This window comes from Ornithorhynchus anatinus, chromosome 1 (genome assembly GCF_004115215.2).
Source record: "Ornithorhynchus anatinus isolate Pmale09 chromosome 1, mOrnAna1.pri.v4, whole genome shotgun sequence".
In the NCBI taxonomy this organism is placed as follows: domain Eukaryota; kingdom Metazoa; phylum Chordata; class Mammalia; order Monotremata; family Ornithorhynchidae; genus Ornithorhynchus; species Ornithorhynchus anatinus.
The window spans coordinates 35,103,726-35,123,030 of NC_041728.1; the positions used below are offsets into that span (position 1 = coordinate 35,103,726).

General features: G+C 46.5%; 1 protein-coding gene across 1 annotated transcript in view; it reads left to right on the forward strand.

Moving 5' to 3' along the window:
* SIPA1L1 (signal induced proliferation associated 1 like 1) overlaps positions 1-19,305 on the forward strand; it is a 363,817-nt gene that overhangs the window by 136,794 nt on the left and 207,718 nt on the right. Inside the window, exon 5 of the mRNA XM_029058544.1 lies at positions 18,375-18,446. The gene's annotated coding sequence lies outside the window, so the exon portion shown is untranslated. The remainder of the gene's footprint in view (positions 1-18,374; positions 18,447-19,305) is intronic.

A 19,305-nucleotide genomic window follows, 5' to 3' on the forward strand; every position in this document is an offset into this window, starting at 1 on the left:
ATTAGCTTGTATCTACCCCAGAGCTTAGGATATAGTAAGCACTTAACAAATACCCTTATTGTTATTTTTATTATCACTTCGCTTCTCTGTGCCTCAGTTCCCTCATCGGCAAAATGGGGCTTCAGTACCTTTGCTCCCTCGTACTCAGACCGTGAGTCCTATATGGGAACCGATGATACTGTGTCTACCCCAGTGCTTAGTACAGTGTAGAACGCTCTCCTTTTTCATATCCGCCAGACAATTACTCTCCCCCCTTCAAGAGATGAAGCTACATCTCTTCCGAGAGGCCTTCCCTGACTAAGTCCTCATTTCCTTTTCTCCTACTCCCTTCTATGTCACCCCAATTTGCTCCCTTCATTTTCCTCCCGACCCCCTCAGCCCCACAGCACTTAAGCACATATCTGCAATTAGTTCTGTTAATGTCCATCTCCCCCTCTAGACTGTAAGCTCATCGTGGGCAGGGACTGTGTCTACCAACTCTATAATATGGTAATAATAATGATCCTTCATTCAATCATATTTATTGAGCTCTTACTTTGTGCAGAGCACTCTTTTAAGCGCTTGGAAAGTACAATTCGGCAGCAGAGACAATCCCTACCCAACAAGGGGCTCACAGACTAGAAGGGGGAGACAGACACCAAAAAAAACCAAGTAGGCAGGCATCAGTACCATCAAAATAGATAAATAGAATTATAGATATATACACAGATATATAATGATGGTATTTAAGTGCTTATTATGTGCCAAGCACTGTTCTAAGTGCTGCGGTAGATGCAAATAATCAGGTTGTCCCGCATGGGGCTGACCGTTCTTAATCCCCATTTTACCGACAGGGTAACTGAGGCACAGAAAAGTTACTTTCCCTAGCGTTTTGTACAGTGCTCTGCAAACCATAAACACTCAATGAATACGATTGCTTGATACAGTGTTTGACAGATAGTAAGTGCTCAACAATTACCATTATTATTATTGTTGTTGTTATTATATACAACAGTAGATTGGTAAGCCAGGTTCCCCGCTCACAAGGAGCTACACCTGAGAAGCCTCATCGGCCTCTGATACAGCCTCCCGTTCTCACACACATTTCTGAAGCTGGAAAGTACCAGGCGAACTCCACCTTGACTGGAATTAAAGTCGGACGACTTGGAGGAACGTTAAAGGAGCCAGAGAGGGCAATTTTCTCTAGCGGCTTCTACTGCCGTCGATCCCCGGGTTTGAGGGCTTACTCTGTGCAGAGGATTGTTCGAGGCGCTCGGGAGAGAACAATACAAGAGAAATTAGCGGACAAGCTTGCCCCATCTGTTCAGCAGCTTGTCCTCTGGGAGAGTAGGAGGGAGAGAAGGAGGGTGGCGTTGTTTTCTCCTTCAATTCCTCCTCCTCCCCAACAGACGGTCATGTTGCAGAAGGGAGAGGCAGAGAAAAATGATCATCAGTCTGGCAAGTGAACTGCCACTGGACAACTTGCCGCTTCAAGATTATTTTTTTTTATGGTATTTGTTACGCTTGTTCAGCGCTTACTAAGTTCCAGGCACCGTACTGAGCGCTGGGGTCGATACAGACTGATCAGGTTGGACACGGTCCGTGTCCCACATAGGGCTCACAGTCTTCATCCCTACTTTGCAGAGGAGGGAATTGAGACGTAGAGCAGTGAAGCGACTTGTCCGAGGTCACTCAGCATTCATTCATTCGTTCACTCATTTTTATTGAGCTCTTACTCTGTGCAGAGCACTGTACTAAGCGCCTGGAAAGTTAATGAATTTTGTTAATGAATTCATTTTGTTAATGAATCCATTTTGTTAATGAATTGTACATCGCCTTGATTCTATTTAGTTGCCATTGTTTTTACGAGATGTTCTTCCCCTCGACTCTGTTTATTGCCATCGTTCTCGTCTGTCCATCTCCCCCGATTAGACCGTAAGCCCGTCAAACTGCAGGGACTGTCTCTATCTGTTGCCGACTTGTTCATCCCAAGCGCTTAGTACAGTGCTCTGCACATAGTAAGCGCTCAATAAATACTATTGAATGAATGAATGAAAGTACACTTTGGCAACAGAGACAGTCCCTACCCAACAATGGGCTCACAGGCTAGAAGCAGCAGCAGACGAGTGACAAGGTCAGGATTGGAACCCAGGTCCTTCTGGTTCCCAGGCCCAGGCTCTACCCATTAGGCCACGCTGCTTCAGGTGACAGTTTGTCCTAAACTTCCAGTATTCAGTTTGATTTACAACTTGCAAGATTGTTGATGGGGAAAGAGAAATCAGAAGACTTCATTGTCATCTACCCAACAAATTCCGGTTTGTCTGGGGGGAAAGAGTTGGACTGGAGAGGGGTTTGATAAGGAATTATCCATTAGTCAATCGATCGAATGTATTTATTGAGTACTTACCGTGTGCAGAGCACTGTACTAGGCGCTTGGGAGAGTACAGTGCAACACTAAACAGACATATTCCCTGCCCACAATGAGCTTACAATCTAGGGGAGAGACAGACATGAATATAAATAAATAAATTACAGATATTAGCAAATATGGGGCACTTTTTAGTACATATAAAAAGTCTAATTTTCATTCACTCTATTAACCTTGCTAATGGCCCTTTGGAAGCCTGAAGTAGAAAGCTGTTTCTTTAAGATACTTTGGTCTCCACCATGTGTGACATTGATCTTGTTTTTCTAAGAACTCAAGAATGTGGAGCCGCTGACAGTACATCTTTTTAGAAACATTTGCTTCAGGAAAATAATGTCAAGGCCAGTGGGCTTTGTGAATTAAGATAGAATAAAACCAAGTAGGTTAAATTTTGGTTTCACCGTTTGTCTCTCAACGAATGAAAATGTCAATTCCAGAACTCTACTTAAGCAACGAGACATCTCTTTGTCCCATTCTTAGCCCATGTAGCAAATTAGTAGCTATTTTAGTATATCTGACCTTCCATAACTTTGTTAGCGTTTGGCTTGGATAGTGTTCGGACCTTATTTTTCAAAGTTAGGTCAGATGTGGCATGTCCAAGATGAAATTTGGAGAGGTTGAATTCTTGGAAAAAGGATTCCCAAGTGCTTAGTACAGTGATCTGTACCCAGAAAGCGCTCGATAGATGCAATCGGTTGAATACGTTAGCAGTTTAAGGTGGCTTTATGGTGTGGTTCATTTTGAATATTTTCAACGGTATTTGTTACGGGCTTCTTAGATTCAAGCACTGTTTTAGGCGCTGGGGCAGACAAAAGTGTATCAGTTCAGACTCAAGCCCTATCCCACATAGGGCTTAAAGTCTACGTCATGGGGAGAAGGATTTAATCCCCATTTTACAGATGAGGGAACTGAGGCCCACAGAAGTGAAATGATGTTCCCAAGGTCACACAGCAGATAAATGAGGAGCAGCGTGGCTCAGTGGAAAGAGCCCGGGCTTGGGAGTCAGAGGTCATGGGTTCTAATCCCGACTCCGCCGCTTGCCAGCTGTGTGACTTTGGGCAAGTCACTTCACTTCTCTGTGCCTCAGTTACCTCATCTGTAAAATGGGGGTGAAGGCTGTGAGCCCCACGTGGGACAACCTAATTACCTTGTATCCTCCTAGCGCTTAGGACAGTGCTTTGCACATAGTGTAAGCGCTTAACAAATACCACCATAATGCCAGAGCTGGGATTAGAATCCAGCTCCTCTGACGCCCAGGCCCGGGCTCTGTCCACTAGACCGGTAGAGATTTTGCAGTGTGTGTTGTTGCCCTTTGGGGGCTTGAAATTGTGAATTTGGCCACCTTCAACTTTCCAAATAGCTTTAGGGGTAATCTTCTTCCTCTCTAGTTGGCTAGGTCTGTGTTCCAGCGGTTCAGTTTGTGCTGATTATGACACATGGTCAGAATTTGATTTCTTGAAACTGAAAATTTTTGTATTCTCTCCTTTTTATGTAACATGCAACCAAGAATCTCAAAATACCCTCTGAGCAAGTAGCAGACTCCCATTTGATGGAATTGGTAAGCAGTGTGGCCTTGTAGGAATAGCACGGGCCTGCGATTCGGAGGACCTGGGTTCTAATCCCGGCTCTGCCAGTTTCGTTCATTCAGTCGGATTTATTGAGCGCTTACTGTGTGCAGAGCGCTGTATTAAGAGCCTGGGAGCGTACGGTACAGCAGTAAACATTCCCTGCCCACTACAAGCTTACAGTCCAGAGGACGAGCTCTCGGTTGTGTGGCTCTGGGCAAGTCACTTCACTTCTCTTGCCTCGGTTGCCTCATTTGTAAAATGGGGCCTAAATCCTCATCCCTCCTACCTATACTGTGAGGTCCTTTTAGGACAGGGACTGTGTCTAACCTGAGTAACTTGTATCTACTCCAGCGCTTAGTACAGTGTTAAACGCTTAACAAGTACCATAATTGAAACAGAGGTGAAGAAGGTCAAGGGACTTGTCCCCCCCATCCTTCAAAGCCTCATTGGAAGGCCCATCTCCTCCATGAAGCCTTCCCTGACTAAGCCCTCCTCTCCTCTTCTCCCACTCCGTTCTGCGTCACCCTGACTTGTTCCCTTCATTCGTCCTCCATCCCAGCCCCACAGCGTTTGTGTACATATCTGTCATTTATGTATTCATGTATAGTAATGCTTGTCTCCCCCTCTAGACTGTGAGCTCTTTGCGGGCAGGGAATGTGTCTAAATTTTTTTACACTGTATTCTCCCAAGCGCTTAGTACAAGAGCTCTGCTCACAGTAAGCGCTCAATGCATACGATGGAATGAATGAACGAACATAGTCATTTGGCCATATGGAAAGTACTGAAATAGATCCCGGAGGGAACTACCTGGTATGTGTTGGAAATAAAGCCCTTCATGGAGAAATCGACAGAACAAAAAAAAAACACTTTTGTCTGTTCACCTGACCTTGGTAATATAATGTATCCACTTGATGCACCCATTGTAAAGCAAAGTAAGGGACCTAAAACCCTCTCATTGTGTTCCAGTCGCTTTATTGTTGGTTTTCTGGCTATGGTGCTAAGCATTGGGGTGAGATACATGGTAATCAGATCAGCCCTGAGCTCACTGTGGGTAGGGAACGTATCTGCTGACTTTGTAGCGTGGCTCAGTGGAAAGAGCATGGGCTTTGGAGTCAGGGCTCACGAGTTCGAATCCCAGCTCTGCCACTTGTCGGCTGTGTGACTGTGGGCAAGTCACTTAACTTCTCTGTGCCTCAGTTCCCTCATCTGTAAAATGGGGATCAAGACTGTGAGCCCCACGTGGGACAACCTGATTCCCCTATGTCTACCCCAGCGCTTAGAACAGTGCTCGGCACATAGTAAGCGCTTAACAAATACCAACATTATTATCTCCCCAGTTCTCAGTACAGTGCTCTGCACATAGTAAGCACTCAAGAAATACAATCGATTTAATTCCATCCCCGTCCCACACAGAGTGCACAGAGAACCGGCTATCTTCCATCAATAAATGGTATTTATCGAGCACTTGCTGTGTGTGCAGAGCGCTGTGGTAAGCCTTGGGAGAGTCGGTTGACGGAATATCAGCCCTCGAGAAGCTTTCGATCTAGAGGAGGGAGAGAGAGACATTACAATTACTGAGAAGGGAAGAGGCAGGATACCAGGGGTTGAACATAAATGCTGTGGGACTAGAGTGAGAATCAAGATTTTTTAAGTGGTACCAGGGTGTGGAATAGAGTGGGGAAATACTACCAGTACTGATGATAATTGTGTTATTTGTTAAACGCTTTGTCTGTGCCAAACACTGTTCTAAGCGCTGGGGTAGATGCAAGATAATCCTGTTGGACCCAGGCCCTGTCCCGCATGGGAGTCCCGGTCTCAATCCCCATTTTACAGATGAGGCTACAGAGAGGTGAAGCGACTCGCCCAAGGTCACACAGTGGACAAGGGGCAGAGCTGGGATTAGAACCCAGGTCCTTCTGTCTCCCGAGCCTGTGCTCTATCCACCAGGCGGCCCCGCTTCTCATCAAGATTTCATGAGGCCTGGAAGTTTTTGCTGGGTAACATTTGCATTATTGAATGCATCAGCTCGGTGGCGGTGGGGAATGTGTCCTTTACACCATTACACTGTCCTGTTGTACTCTCTTAAGTGCTTAGTACAGTGCTGTGAACACAGTAAGTGCTCATTAAATACAATTGTCTGACTGACTGACTTGTAAATTGCCCGGCACTCCCTCCCCCTCCGTACACAACGGACCTCGCTCTTCCCATCTTCAGAATCTTGCCAAGATTATACTTCCTCCAGGTATCCTTCCCTGACTAACCTCTCATTCCCCATAGGGGGCTAACAAGTAGGAGAGAGAACAGGATGGCTTAGTGGGTAGAGCCTGGGCCTGGGAGTCAGAAGGACCCGAGTTCAAACTCTGGCTCCACCACTCGTCCGCTGGGTGACCCTGGGTAAGTCATTTCACTTCTCAGGGCCTCACTTCCCTCACCAGTAAAACGGGGATTGAGGCTGTGAGCCCCACGTGGGACAGGGACTATGTCCAACCTGATTAGCTTGTGTCTTCCTCAGCCATTAGTACAATGCCTGGCACATAGTAAGCGCTTAACAAATACCATGGGAAAAAAAATCAGGGCCTGGGACACCAACCTTTTCTTCTGCAGCTTGCTTTCTGTGCTGTATCATGCGCTTTTACTTTCTTGACAATAGCTCTGTGTCTTTTTCTTTTTCTCTCTCTCTCTCCCCTACTCTCTGGGTCTTTCTTCCCCCTCTGTCTCTCCTCTCCCATCTTTCTCTCCTCTCTCTCCTCCATTTTCTGTCTCTCTCCTCCTGCCCTCCCTCACTCCCCTTCTTTCTCTCTCCTCTCTCACCCTCTTTTTCTCTCTCCTATTCCTCTCTTTCCCTTCTCTCTCTCTCCCTTCTCCCTCCTTCCCTCTGTCTCTCCTCCCTTCTTTCTCTCTCTGTCTCTCTTCCTCTCTCTCTCCTCCCATCTCCCTCTCTTTCCCTCCCCTGCTGCTTCCCAATGACATCGTGCACAGTGTGTGGGAGACCCTCCACAAAATCCATTAGCCCAAATTAGGGCCATATTTCATTTTTATCGTATGCCTCCAAGCTCTCCGTAGCACCCAGTAATGGTTTAATAAATGTTGCTAATAATGAGGATGATAGTCCTGGTGAAAAACTCTGGGTATCCTCTGACATTGATAGGTTAGATTTTTTTTTGAGGGGGAGTCTTGGCTTCAATGGAGTAAACAGATATTACCAGAATTTACTCTTAATATTCATCTTTTTCACCTTGAAAAGAAAATGAAATTGGTGAAATAATAAAAGATTTGGTTCAGAACTTGGAGAGGCTAATCGGGTCGACACAGTACGCAGAGAATGCAAGTACTCTTCGACTTGGGTCAGTGTGGCAACCCCAAAATAGATGTCTATTTTCTAGCCAACCTTTTAGCAATTTGATTCGAAGCCCAAAAAGACTAAATGGAAACAGAAATGCCACGAGGATTCGAAATGAAAATCCATACAGTATTCTCATTGTACTCTGAAATCTCTCTCCAAGGACAGTGGAAATTATTAGAGGAAATTAATCTCTTGCTGAGTCTCAGCGTATCTTTTATACCTTCTTTGTCCCTTCGCCCAAAATGAGAAATGGAACCACAATCCAAAAGAGAGAAAGAGGGACATAAATGTAACCCATGGATAATGAAAACACAGAAAGGAAGATGGAAGCTTGCAGTCAAACAAGCAGGTTAAAAACCCCCACCATTTCAGAGGCAAACAGAAGTTTGAGATGAGGCGAGGGGTGAAGAGCTACAGGGATTTGAGAGATACGGAAATAGATACGGATAGAAATTTTAAGTATTTAAACCCACATTTCTGTTCTCCACTTAGTTGCTGCTCAACAAAATTGATGTTAAAATTGCATCTCCCCCTTGAAGCTCGTTATAGAGTGGGAAACTGTCTGGTAATTCTGTTGTTTTTGCACTCTCCCAAGCACTTAGTAGAGTGCTTAGTACTTAGTACATAGTAAACTTCCAGTGAATGCAATTGATGAACCAATCCCTTAATTCTCACTGATACAGTGACTCAACATGGATTTACAAAGCCCAGAGTTTTCTAAGGCTGCAGTGCCGAATTTTTGGTATGATTCATCTCTGTACTGGATCCGTGACCTTGAGGATGTACCTTTAAATTACATATCATAAATCCTGAATATTAACGTATATCTCCTCCTCTAGACGCTGATCTCGTTGCGGGCAGGGAGTGGGTCTACCAAATCTGTTATACCGTACTCTCCCAAGCGCTCTGCACTCAATAAATACCATCGATGGTTTCCATTTGCCGTTCTCCAAATGTTAAGTAAAATTGCTTTTTTTTTTTTTTTTACTTTTTTGTTTCAATTAAGATAAAGCTCAAGTAAGAGGGACAATGAAGTAAATGTACACTATATGTGTGTGAACTTCTCCGGGCCTCAGTTTCCTCCCCTGTATAATGGGGATTCAATACCCGTTGTCGCTCATACTTAGACAAGAGCCCTCTGCGGGGCAGGGACTGTATCAGACCCCAGTACAGTGCCCGAAACTGTGTTTGTCTACTTCAGCTTAGATCGTGAGCCTCTAATGGAAGGTTTTAGGGAAGCAGCGTGGCGCCCGGGCCTGGGAGTCAGAGGGTCATGAGTTCTTATCCCGGCTCTGCCGATTGTCTGCAGGTGTGACCCTGGGCAAGTCACTTCAGTCCTCTGGGCCTCAGTTACCTCATCTGGGAAGTGGGGAAAGACACTGTGAGCCCCACATGGGACAGGGACTGCGCCTATCCCGATTTGCTTAGTACGGTGCCTGGCACATAATAAGCAGTTAAATACCACAATTAGTAGTAGTAGTAATAATGGACAGCTACTGGGCCTGAACTGTTTATTTGTAGCCAGCACAGCCCTCAACATACCACTCAATAAGTATCAGCACCAGCTGAGAAGGACAAAAACAGGCTGAGAAGAGGCGAGAAATTGAACAGGGAGAGAGAGACGGAGGAGGAAGGGAGAGACAGATAGATGAAGGAAAGTGAAAAGGGGCAGAGGGAGAGGAGGTGATCAGATTGGGGTGAGTGAAAAAGCCAGCCTGGCCTAGAGAAGCAGTGTCACCTAGTGAGTAGAGCACGGGTCCGGAGGTTGGAAGGACCTGGGTTCTAATCCCGGGTCCGCCATTTGTCTGCTGCCCTGTGAGCTTGGGCGAGTCGCTTCACTTCTTTGGGTCTGCTACCTCATCTGTGTGAAGATCTGTTGCCGAATTGTACTTTCCAAGCGCTCAGTACAGTCCTTTGCACACAGTAAGCACTCAATAAGTACAATTGAATGAATGAAAGATGCTGAGTCCCACGTGGGACAAGGACTGTGGCTGTCCTGATTAGCTCGGATTTGCCCCAACGCTTAGTACAGTGCCGGGCAGTTTAAAAAAAAAAAAAAGCTAACTGATGTCACCATCCTGTTTAGCTCCACATCAGCTAATTTCTGCCACCTGACCTTGGGGTAGACTTTGGCTCTGAAAAGCCGCTGGGGGTGATGACAGTGGGGTCACCCCTTTGTGTTAGATTCCCCTCCTGAAGACTCCCCACATTTGATCCAAGACCTGGCTTCTGATCCTGCCTCCGCCACATGTCTGTTGTGTGCGAGACCTTGGGCAAGTCGCTTCACTTTCGTGGACCTCAGTTTCCTCACCTGTAAAATGGATTGAGACTGTGAACCCCACGTGGGGCAGGGACTGTCGCCAACCCGATTGGCTCAATTTGATCAAGGCATTCAGAGTTCACCAGCCATAAATTTTCAGCTGTAGACTACTCTCTTCTCCTTTCCCTCTCTTCCTCTTCCCATTACTTGTTTCTTCTTTTTTAAAAAAATTGGTATTTGTTAAGCGCTTACCTCGTGCCAGGGACTGTCCTGAGCACCGGGGTAGATCCCAGCTAATCAGGTTGGATCCCACATGGGGGTCATGGGATCAAACCCAATTATATAGATGAGGGTGGGGAGGGGGGAGGGTGGGTTGGGAAGTGTGGGTATGGGGTGAGTGCACTGATCACATCTGAAAGGCACATTTGTAATTCATTCCTTTATATGTAATTTATTCCTCCTATCTCCCCCTACAGACTGTAAGCTCACTGAGGGCAGGGAAGGTGTCTGCCGATCCTGTTGTATCATACTCGCCTAAACGCTCAGTACAGTGCTCTGCCCACAGTAAGCACTCAATCAATATGATGCATTAATTGAGGAAGGGATGCCCTGCTGGAAAGCACACAGACCCGGGGGTCCAGAGGACCTACGTTTGCCATTTGTCTGCTGTGTGTGACCTTGGACAAGTCACTTCTCTGTACTTCAGTCTCCTCATCTATAAAATGAGGATCACAAGTACCTCTTCTCTCTTTCCCTAAATGCGAGCCCCGTGTGGGACGGGGGTTGTATCCGATCTGATGAACCCGGATCGATCCCGGCACTTAGTACAGTGTTCAGCACAAAGCAAGTGCTTCACAAAAAACCACAATCGTTATTGCTATTACTGTGCCTCAGACCCTTTTCACCCCCGAACCGTCTCCCCTGTTTCAGAAACAATAGAATCGGAGTTGCCGTTGGTCCAGTAATCTGTTATGCCTATTTTCCTAAATGATTAAAACAGCTGCTTGAGAAATAGTTTTCATAAAGAAAATCTTGGTCCGCCTTTCCCATTGTGCTGCTGAGCAGATATAGCTAAGACCGAGAATATACACTAAAACAGAAGCTCAACAGGAGAAGGTAAATTGTTCTTTTACAACAACCGTTGTCTACTTGTTTAGTAAAATATATTTTATAAATAAAATCAAAGGGTTGAAGCAGCGTGGTGCAGTGGAAAGAGCACGGGCTTTGGAGTCAGGGCTCATGAGTTCGAATCCCAGCTCTGCCACTTGTCAGCTGTGTGACTGTGGGCGAGTCACTTAACTTCTCTGTGCCTCAGTTCCCTCATCTGTAAAATGGGGATTAAGACTGTGAGCCCCACGTGGGACAACCTGATTCCCCTGTGTCTACCCCAGCGCTTAGAACAGTGCTCTGCACATAGTAAGCGCTTAACAAATACCAACATTATTATTATTATTATGTTTTCTCCAGCCTCTGGATAAACTCTTTTTGGAAGGAAATATTTCTTCTATAGGCTCATTGTGTTGAATAAATAAGTTTTTCATTGTTGCTCTTTCCTGGTTCTTTCTACTGTAAGCTTTATGTAATACTGAAATTCTGTTTTTTCTTTCGCTTTAACTGTTGAGGTCCAATTTTGCTTCACTCGATTTGGCTTTTCTTCCTGCGTGCTTTCAGCTAGGAGTAAACTCGCTCGAATGTATCCTCCAAAGTAAAAAGACTTGAGAATCACCTCACCGCCCAAAAAAATTCAACGTAAGACAAAGTACACGTCTCCTGCAATTGCTTTTTTTTTTTTTTAACAATAATTGGGCGTCATTATTTCATCCTTACCAACATAGCTCCCACTAAACTTGTGGCAAATCTGCCCTGATACTCTTTGAGTCGGTCATGCCATCTGGGTCTCAAATCCCCTAAGAATAATAATAATAATAATAATTGTGGTATTTGTTAAGTGAGGCCCAGGTGGATACAAGCAAACTGCATTGGACATAGTGTACTAAGCGCTGGGGTGGATCCAAGCAAATTGCATTGGACATAGCCTCTGTCCCACCTGGGGCTCACAGTCTTAGCCTCATTTTCCAGATGAGGTAAGTGAGGCCCAGAGAAGCGAAGTGACTTGCTCAGGGCCAAACAGCAGACGAGTGGCGGAGTCGGGATTGGAACCCACGACCCTGTGACTCCCAGGCCCGGGCTCCATCCACGATGTCACGCTGCTCACCCTGCTCAGTTTTTGATGTGAAAGGCGGCCTTCTCCCAACAACGCACTCCCCGTAACATGCAACAGGAACAGGCTGTGGAGAGCTTCATGACTTGCTCCCAAGGAACCAAGGAATTCCTTTCCCCTTCAGGAATCTTGGCTGGAGCCCTACAATTTCTCAAGTCAACCTGGGGAAGGAAGGGGCCTTGAGATTCCTGTAGATGTGCATTTGGGAAGCATCTGTTTAGAGGTTTAATTTGAGGCCACGTGTGTGAAGAGCTCTCCAAGAGAGCCAGTTGTAAGGTTACAATTGTAGAAGGCTCGATAATTTAACAATTTAATAATAATTGTGGACTTTAGTAAGTCCTTACTATGTGCCAGGCACTGTACTAAACGCTGGGGTGGATAGAAGCATATCAGGTTGGTCGCAGTCTGTGTCCCGTGTTGGGCTCACGGTCTCCATTTTACAGGTGAGGTAACCGAAGCCCAGGGACGTGAATAGACTTGCCCAAGGTCACTCAACAGACAAGTGGTGGAGTCGGGTTTAGAACCCACAACCTTCTCACTCCCAGGCCCGTGCGCTATCTACTACGCCTTGCTCAAGGACAACCGCCAGTTGAAGGGCTAGGAGAGGACGATGAGAAGCAGCGTGGCCTAGTGGGTGGAGCCTGAGCCCGCGAGTCGGAAGAGCTGGGTTCTGATCCTGCCTCCGCCTCGTGTCTGTTGTGTGTGACCTTAGGCAAGGCACTTCGCTTTTGTGGGCCTCGGTTATCTCAGCTGTAAAATGGGGATTGAGACTGTGAGCCCCGCGTGGGACAGGGATTGGGTCCAAACCAATTTGCTTATATCTATATCAGTGCTTAGTACAGTGCCTGGCACCTAGTAAGCACTTAGCAAATACCACAGTTATTATTCAGTGCTCAGGACAGCACCTAGCACATTTCTACACTGTGAGCCCGCTGTGGGCAGGGATTGTCACTTTGTTGCTGAATTGTACTTCCCAAACGCTTACTACGGTGCTCTGCACACAGTAAGCACTCAGTATATGCAATTGAATGAATGAATGGTAAATGCCTAACAAATACCATCATTATTATTATTGTAATACCGGCTCCACCACTTGTTTGCCCTGTGACCTTGGGGAAGTCACTTAACTTCTCTGGGCCTCAGGTATCTCGTCTGCAAAATGGGGCCGAAGACTGTGAGCCCCATGTGGAACAGGGATTGGGTCTAACCTGATTTGTCGGGTATCTGCCCCACCGCTTAGTACCATGGTTGGCTCACAATAAGCGTTTATCAAATGCCATTCGAAAAACATTCATTCATTCGGTCATATTTATTGAGTGCTTACTGCGTGCAGAGCACTGTACTAAGTGCTTGAGAAGTAGAATTCAGCAAGAAACAGAGACAATCCCTGCCCACAGTGGGCTCACAGTCTAGGATGGGGGAGAAAGACAGCAAAACAAACATCAATAGTGTCGTCATAAACAAAAAGAATTACAGTTATATACACATCATTAATAAAAAATAAATAGAATAATAAAAATGTACATATATCCACAAGTGCCGGGGGGCGGGGAGGGAGGGTCGGGACGATGGGGAGGGGAGGAGGAGCAGAGGAAAAGAGAGGGTTCAATCTGGGAAGACCTCCTGGAGGAGGTGAGCTCTCAGTAGGGCTTTGAAAGGGGGAGGTGAGCTAGTTTGGCGGATGGGATGAGGGAGGGCACTCCAGGCCAGAGGGAGGACGTGGGCCAGGGGTCATCGGCGGCACAGGCGAGAACGAGGCCCAGTGAGGAGGTTAGCCCCGGAGGAGCCGAGTGTGCGGGCTGGGCTGGGCTGGAGAAGGAGAGAAGAGAGGGGAGGTAGGAAGGGACAAGGGGATGGAGAGCTTTGAAGCCAATAGTGAGGAGTTTTTGCTTGGTACTGGTAACCGGTAAAGCAGTAAAACCTTTTTTTTTGGTGGGGGGGAGGGTATTTGTTAAGTGCTTACCTTGTTCCAGGCTCTGTACTAAGCGCTGGAGTACATAGAAGCAAATGAGGCCGGATGCCGTCCGTGTCCCACATGGGGCTCGAAGTCTTAATCTCCATTTTGCAGATGAGGTCACTCGAGGCACAGAGAAGGAAGTGACTTGCCCAAGGTCACCCAGCAGACAAGCGGCGGAGCCAGAATTGGAACTCGGGTCCTTCGGCTCCCCGGTTTTTGCTCTGTCCATTAGGTCATGCTGCTTCTCTCTCCCACAGCCTCATATCATTTTAAGGCATCGGTCTCTAATAATAACAGTAACGATTATTGTATTTGTTAAGTGCTTACTGTGTTCCAAACACTGTTCTAAGGGCAGAGGTCAATACACGGTCATCACATTGTCCCACATGGGGCTCACAATCTTAATCCCCTTTTGACAGATGAGGTAACTGAGGCACAGAGAAGTTAAGTGACTTGCCCAAAGTCACACAGCTGACAAGTGACGGAGTGGGGATTAGAAGCCACAACCTCTGACTCCCAAGCCCGGGTTCTTTCCACTAAGCCAAGCTGCTTCCCTAGTAAGTTGGAACTTGAGAGATACCAACCTCTTGTTTTACCCTGCTTTTTTAGGGTGTTGGTTAAGCATTTGCTACGTGTCAAATAACGTTCTAAACGTTTGGGTCGATGAAGATCAATCAGGTTGGACCCAGTCTCTATCCCACGTGAGGCTCACGATCCGAGTAACTCTCAATCTGTTTCTTCCATCCGTCCTTAATTTGGTTTGGTAACTTGCTTCTCGTCCGATACCACGAATGCGTCGTGTGGTAAAATAGTTCTAATTCCCTCTCCGGTTCACCTTTCGACTCGTTTGAATGAAGTTGCCACAGGTATCTCAACAACGGACAGATCTATCTGGTTATCGGTGTGTTAATTTTCTCCGGGCTTTTTGCTTGGGAACAGCCTCAGTCTGAAATGCATGTTCTAAAATAGAAAGTTGCTAAGGAAATAGAATGCAGGTGGAAAGTGATAAATTGAAGCCTCCATGTAATGACTCATAGATAAAACCTTTCCTGCTACTTTAGATGCCTCAATTCTGTTTCTAACTTTACCGCCAAATTGCTGTGTGATTCTGGAGTCGAAAAGCTTCTTCCTTGACTCAGTTTCCTCGAACGTAAAATGGGGCTGATAAATCCCGTCACCCGTAAGTTCAGCTCGTTGGTGAAAGGAGTGATGAGAAGTCACTGCTGAAAATTCAACCTAGGATTAATGAGGTTTTTGGAGCCATGCTTTTACTTGGTTCTTCTTCTTGGCTACAAAATACGGTCAGTATGTGGATTGAGGATGGATAGAAACAGACATGGCTAGATTTCTTTATATTTGTTACGTGCAGAGTATGGTTTTTAGTGTTAAGCCCCCCCCCCCAAAGTAATAATAATTCAGGAGTGTTGTTTTAAGGTGGTTGTTGTTAGATTCTGTTTAAAAATTAAGTTTTCATTTTAATTTTTTTTTTCCCAAGAAGTTTTAGGCAGCAGTACTTGGCTATTTCGATATTTCCATCAGCCGTATCATTTACAATTGGAAAACTTTCCAGTCGGGTTGTCCTGAGAGCCAATCTGAAGGATGTTTCTTTTTCTGAGCCGGATCGCAACACTCAATTTGAACTTATCACTATATTTTTTTACCACCCCCTCCAAATCACTCTGTGCAACTCCTGCAGCGGCTGTCCCGAATTAGGCGTGTTTCCCTTGGCAGAGCGAACGTTCGGAAACTCGGTTGCAAATGGGGGTAATTCCTTGGGCATTAGCTTTTGGCATCGCTTCCCAACTCCTTCCAGGCCCCGTGCTGCCTCCCCGGAGCAGGCTAAGCCGCCGAGCCAGGGTGGACGGCGTCCAGTGAGAACGAGCCAACAGCGGCTTGGTTCTTTCCACCGGTCCACGAGCGAGAGGGACAAAGGAGAGCATTGAAGGGGTTGTGAGGAAGCGGCTTGGGTATTTCCTGCTGGGCATCTGTCCACACCTGTAATTTATTTCTCTAAATGTCTGTCTCCCCCTCCAGACCTTCAGCTCAAAGCGGGGTGGGAACGTGTCTCTTCCGTTGTCTCAGCGGCACGGCATAGTGGATCGAGCACAGGCCTGGGAGTCGGAAGGTCCTGGGTTCTAATCCCGGTTCCGTCCCGTGTCTGCCGCGTGACCTTGGGCAAGTCGTGTCACTTCTCAGGGCCTCAATTCCCTCATCTGGAAGATGGGGATTGAGACTCGGAGCCCCATGTGGGACATGGACTGTGTCCAACCCGATCAGCTCGTATCGACCCAGTGCTTAGTACAGTGCCTGGGCAAAGGCTGAGCGCGTGACAAATACCATAAAAAAGACTTCTTAGTGGAATTCCAGTTTTTATGCTACACCTTTGCCCAAGAAACAGGAACCTATAACTTCACCGGATTTCTAGAAAATAGAACCTTTTGTAGATATTTTCATCTTTTGCCCAGTGACAGTAGTCATTGGGAATTTTGACTTGCAGTGACGAGTGCCCAAAGGAATAATCCCCACAGATGAGTTTTTGCTGTGGTAAAGCAGAGGTGGTTTAAAACGTTTTCTCCCCTCAGGCTAGTGGCCTACTTTTTGATATTCTGCCACTCCTACGATTCTGACAAAAAATTTCCTCTCCCGTCGGCCTTTAGCGGTAAGGTCGATTCCCATTGCATCGAGCACGTTGATGAAATATCCCCAAATTCCATGGGACTATTAACCGTATTGACTAATGCAGAACACACTGATTTGAGTATCCTGAGCGTTTTCTGTGAGCTGGGGGCGAGAACAAATTGTGGCTTATGAGCATAATCTGGTTTGTCCCCGCCTCAGACTGTCGGGTGTGGACAGCAAATGTGCCTATTTATTCTATCCTACTCTCCCAAGCGCTCAACGGCAGGGATTGTCTCTGTCTGTTGCCGAATTGTACATTCCAAATGCTTAGTACGGTGCTCTGCACGTAGTACGCACTCAGTAAATACTATTGAATGAATGAATGAATGAATGAATGAATGAATGAATACAGTGCCCTGCACACAGTAAGTGCTCAAGAAATTCGATTGAATGAATGCTTAAATTGTCTTAGGCTGTTCCGGTTTCTTGGTGTCCTTTCACCAACTTGCTGACCCCACTTGTACAAATAAGAGGGCACTGCTTTGACATTACCTTACGTAGATGTACTTCCTGCTGAATTAATCAATGGTATTTATTGAGTACTTACTGCGGGCGCAACACCGTACTAAGTACTTGGGAGAGTATGGTATGACAGAGTTGGTAGGCACGTTCCTTGTCTGCAAAGAGATTGCGGTCTAGAGGTGTGTTCTAGCCTCGTGGTTTCCCTGCTCGGCATTTATCTACATTTCATTCACTAATTCTCATATTCAGGGTCTGCCCACGTCATTTCCAAGACTAGTTTTTTTTTTGTTTTTTTAAAATGATATTTGTTAAGTGCTTACTATGTGCCAGACACTGTTCGAAGGGCTGGGGTAGATACAAGCTATTCAGGTTGGATACTGTCACTGTCCCGCATGGGACTCAAGGGTCTCGATCCCCATTTTACAGATGAGGTAACTGAGGCCCAGAGAAGTGAAGTGACATGCCCAAGGTCACACAACAGGCGAGTGGCGGAGCTGGGATTAGAACCCTGGTCCTTCTGACTCCCGGGCCCAGGCTCTTGCCACTAGGCCACGCTAGTTCTGGATTTGGCCTCGGTTGAGGGACTTTAGAGGAAGAGAAGCTGTTCAAATTAGAAGCTGTTATTCAGATTTCCAGGGCTTTTTCCCCTAACTTCATTCTATTGGTTGTTCTCGCGTTTTGCTCTCGGGATAATCTCTCTTGAACGCCGATACTTCTCTCGGCTCCCTACAAACTCTCGTCGGTGACTGCCTCTGCTCTCGTCACCCTCTTTGGAATTTTTCCCAGCCTTGCTTCAATTCTCATTGCAATCCCGGCTCGGCCGATTGCTTGCTGTGTGACCTTGCCATGTGACTTCTCTGTGCCTCAGTTCCCTCAACTGTAACGTGGGGATCCAATACCCGTTCTCCCTCCTGCTTAGACTCTGAGCCCCGTGTGGGACAGGGACTGGGTCTGACCTAATTAACTCTCACCTACCCTAGCACTTAGAACTGTGCTTGACACATAGTGAGCGCTTATCAGATATCATGGAAAAGTTCTCCTTCCAAGTCATTTCTGAGCCTCTTGTATTCCTCATGTAACACCTTCTTTCTTTGTCATTTTCAGTGACCCCTTCCTGACGTTTCTTGCTTGAACTGTTTTCCTTTTTTTTTGCTTCTTTGACTGATAATCTCATCACTCGCATCATACCCCCGGTGTGATTCCTTCAGGGGAATGGACGGTGGTTTTGATGTAGCCCCTCGATAAATGTCCACGTCTATGTACTAATTGAATTTTGGACCTCAGAGCCTCTTAGAGGACGAACCCCTCGAGAGAAAGTAAGTATTGGACTTAGCCTCTTTCACTCTGGAACATGAAATCTAAAATGTTGAGGTTTTTTATCCTCCTCCTTTGGGAGAATCAGTGGATTGGTTTGGGGCAAAGAAAGGGTTGGTTCAGCAGATACTCGTTTTATTAAATTTCATTTTTCATCCTCTTGCAGGTCCCTTTTTGGGTAGAAGTAAACCTGCTCCCTAAGAATATCGAGGAGTGGCATCCCAATCGTAAATTACCGGTAAGAGAAACTGACGCTGTCAGTGACTGTATTTGGAAAAGTCTATACCCCCGACGATCGTGTTGATTTTATCTCTAATGAAACAAAGCCTAAATGGAAATGCATCGAACATTATGGAAACTATCTATTTTACCGCATGGCCGAGTTCTATTCGAGAATACTCAGTAACCGTTAGCTCGTTGAGGGGAGGGAATATGTCTGTTATACTGTCGTGGTGTATTCTCCCAAGCGTTTAGTACAGTGTTCTACACACAGTAAGCGCTCAATCAATGCGATCGACTGATTGACTGGAGAGCTGTTATAAGCTGGGCGTTCACTCCACGTTCGGATGGTAAGGGGGAGGGTAGGACTTACGCCGTCCCACCTTGATTACCGCATCAGCCTCCTCGCTGACCTCCCTCCTTCCCATCTCTCCCCACTCCAGTCCATACTTCACTCTGCCACACGGATCGTTTTAGCGCGAAAACGTTCGGGCTGCGTCTCCCCGTTCCTCAAGAGCCTCCAGTGGTTGCCCATCCACCTCCGCGTCGAACAGATCCCTCATCAGTGGCTTTAAAGCTCTGCATCACCTTGTCCCCTCCTACCCGACCTCGCTACTCTCCTACTCCAACCCAGCCCGCACATTTCGCTCCTCTCGTGCCAGCCTTCTCACTCTACCTCAGTCTCGTCTATCTCACCGCCACTCTCTTGCCCACATCCTGTCTCTGGCCTGGAACTCCTTCCCTCAAATCTGACATCCCACCGCCCCCTTCAGAGACTTATCGAAGGCGCATCTCCTCCAAGAGGCCTTCCCATTCTAAGCCCTCATTTCCCCTTCTCCCACTTTTGCACCACCCTGATTTGCTCCCTTTATTCACCC